Here is a 3,597-nt window from a genome sequence, read left to right as displayed (position 1 = left end):
TCTCTCTCTCTCTCTCTCTCTCTCTCTTCTCCTTCTCTCTCCTTCTCTCTCCTTCTCTCTCTCTCTCCTCCCCCCCTCTCTCTCCCTTCCTCCCTCTCTCTCTCTCTCCCTTCCTCCCTCTCTATGTAGCATAGGTTATATGGTTAAGTAATTCTCGCAAGTATCTCTTTGATTTTAGCGTTTATTATATATACACATTTTTTTGTATAAAAACAGGAATACTTATTGGTGTATATATCGCTGAATTGCTTCCCCTAACCTACGCACAGTAATTATGAAACCTCTCTGTACAGTGACAATATAATTTAATGATAGGAACGGGAATGAGTTCGTGCACTGTACCGCGTGTGAAATGATCGAGAATTTATGAATAGATTAATAAAAAAGAGAATTTCTGGGTGGTATAATAATGACAACAACAACAACAATTATAATAAACATTTCAAGAATGTGTGTGCTTAACGAGTAATTCCCGGATTGGAGTTTCATCGGGTCGAGTGAGATCGCGCTGATGGTGATATGCTGATTAGCTCATTATCCACACCAAATCCAGGAGGAGGATTAGCTAATCCCCTTGCATCGGATTGGGAAAATCTAACGTCGGATTATCAATGATGCGGATGAGGATTAGCCAATCCCCCTACATCGGCTGGGTTTCCACGCGATGCCGCTTCGATGTCGCCGTCAGGAAGGGCTTTTGTCTCCTCTTGAGGGTCGAAAGCGAGGTTCTTGCGGCCCGCGTCGACGGAGGGATTCTGGGCGGGGAAAAGCGCCTTTTTAGTTATTTATTCAGTTATCATTGTTGTTGTTATTATGAATTATTATTGTTGTTGTTTTAATTATGAATTACTGTTTCTATTGTTTTTATTGTGAATTATTGTTATTGTTATTATTATTATTATTATAGTTATTATGGATTATAATTGTTTTATTATGAATTATTATTATTGCTATTATTATTATTACTATTACTATTATTATTGTTGTTGTTTTATTGTTGTTCTTGTTATTTATTATTCATTATTCGCTATTTATTAATCATTTTTATTATGATCACTTATTATCATCTATTATTATGATTATTTATCATAATCAATTATTATTATTTTTGTTTTGTTTTATTTTTGTAGGTACTTTACTATGTAAGCAAAATCAATTTACCTTTTCATCATAAAGGATTGTGTTAATTTACATTTAATATACATCCATTTATAATTTCATATTAATCCACATGCATTTTTTTTTGGGGGGGGGAGGGGGACGAGAGACCTAACCTTACTACAATCAGCGTGAGTTACAGTTAACGAGATCGAATCCAGACTCACCTTTTGTATCGTGAAAATTGCTTCCTCACAAAATGGCAGTTTGTTCACCAAGTCGTCGTATTTTGGAGGGAGGTCCTCAGTAGCCGGCTATAAAGAAAAGCAAAACGCACTCTAAGGTCAAAATAGTTAATTATTTACCAATGTCTTCCTACATTTGATAAAGGTTAAAATTGATTGATATGAAGTTAATTTTAAAGATGAAGCACATGTTGTAATAGGTATGAAATTAGTCTCATCAATACCAATGTGCAAAGGAAAAATAAATGGGTTGACGGCACTCCTTACCAAAACCGAGCATATATATATGCCTACTTTCATTAATGATTCCGGTTATTGATTACGTCATTAACCTACTTTTACACTCATGTACGTACGTGAGGTGAGTAGTTCCGTCCATCCATAATCTACTTACATATATAAATACATATATACATATATATATGCAAACAAAAACACATACAGACACATGTATGAAAATACCTGTACTTAACCTCTTTCGGCAGATTTAAGACCCGCAAACCATAGATCTCCCTCTCCCCTTCTGACACCCTACGGTAAGCACCTTGGCCTTAACGGATGGGCCAGCCTGTGGAAGAAACTCAGTGCGCGAGTATAGTGCGAGGTGGCACGGGTTTGGATGGCATTAGAGGGGACGGAGTGAGAGGTTATTTTCCTGCAACGGCTCTCGTGTGAGAATGGGAGTCAAAATATTATCAAGATTTATGCCTTTGTTTTCGGGGTAAACGAGAGTAAAGCCGTCCAGCTGTTATGACGGCGTGTTGCGGTGATGGAAAAGAGTGGGTACATTAACATAGTTATGTAACGGGAACTGAACTTGCAGAGGCAGGCTAGCAATGGCGTGGGAATATTGTGTAAAACAGGCAAGGGGATATTGCACGCTCAGCACAGATATCTTCCGGAGAATTTTATTCCTACGATTATCTTAACCGATGAAGTTACAGATCAGATTCAAGGTGTCTAGCGTAGACAAAGCTGAAACCTTTGGACCTTTTGCGTGACTCAGTTAGGCTCACAGTTGAGATCACTGATATACATATGAATGCTAGCTCATTGTGCTTGCGGAGCACCGTCCGAAATCACACCTGACTGCTCCGGCGCTGTGCGAAATAAATATATATATATATATATATATATATATATATATATATATATATATATATATGTGTGTGTGTGTGTGTGTGTGTTTGAATGCATGTGTGTGTATATATATATATATATATATATATATATATATATTATTACATATATATACATATATATTAATATACATTTATTTTTATATATATTTATATATTTTTTTATACGTATTTACGTATGTATGGGTGTATATATTTTTGTAATTTTCTATTTATACATACATATACATTTATATTGCTATATTTTAATAATTTGTACACAAATGTTGTTTTCATTCTCCTTTACACAAATATTTAAGCTTGTTATTCTCTTTCTTATCAAAGGAAGAAAATGAAATGAAAATGAACATGTATATTGAAGTTTATTCTTAATATTCCATTTCTCATTCAGATATTAATTAGTCTCACATGTCAATAACAAAATATGCATCATTATTTTCGGAAGAAATTATGTCATATAAGACTGGCTAGAACAAAACTAAAACTTATTTCAGGGTTTGTGTTCGAGAGAGTAGAGGGGCTACGGTGTTATTCTATTTTGTATCTATCTATATTTTCTTTCGTTTCATTCCTTCGGTTGGAAATGTCGTGAGTATGTTTCTGAAATTAAACCTTGAAAATATTTCCTAATTTCGAATTTTATTTATTTTCTATTTTGACTCATTTTCATGCAATGAAATACATTATTTTGTTTTTCCGTCGCCCGTTCGTATACTTGCTAACTAATCCTCCTCATCCATAATGAGACTAAGCTCTACCTTCGTAACTATTGCTGTGTGAATTAAAGAGGAACATTTCTGATACGTGGAGAAACCATGAAATTACTCCTAAATAGGATATTCCCAATAAAAAAATGAAAAATAAACTCACATAAAAAACAAATTTTATTATAATAAAGTTACAAAAAATCTGGAAATGCATTTTCTTGACAAACAGACAACGAAGCGGTTTTTTTTCTTTTCTTTTCTTTTCTTTTCTTCGTCTAGCAGCTATCAGTTCCTAAAACAGGAGACACCCGCCCCCACCCCCACCCCTCCCCTTTTTTTAAATACAGCTTCAGACGATAAAAAACTAAAATCTGGCAAAGGAGGATGTATATAAAGGCTAATTCATTC

At 34.5% G+C, this 3,597-nt stretch overlaps 1 long non-coding RNA gene across 1 annotated transcript; it reads right to left on the bottom strand.

Annotated features, from left to right (window-relative positions):
- Nucleotides 1–233: 233 nt before the first annotated feature.
- LOC125037586 lies at nucleotides 234–1,991 on the bottom strand. The gene is made up of 3 exons (XR_007115981.1): nucleotides 1,806–1,991; nucleotides 1,326–1,412; nucleotides 234–755 (listed from the first exon to the last, which is right to left on the bottom strand). It is a non-coding gene; the product is annotated as an uncharacterized LOC125037586 (long non-coding RNA).
- Nucleotides 1,992–3,597: the final 1,606 nt, after the last annotated feature.

Source organism: Penaeus chinensis, chromosome 23 (genome assembly GCF_019202785.1).
Source record: "Penaeus chinensis breed Huanghai No. 1 chromosome 23, ASM1920278v2, whole genome shotgun sequence".
NCBI lineage: Eukaryota > Metazoa > Arthropoda > Malacostraca > Decapoda > Penaeidae > Penaeus > Penaeus chinensis.
This window is presented reverse-complemented; position numbering and strand designations above follow the sequence as displayed.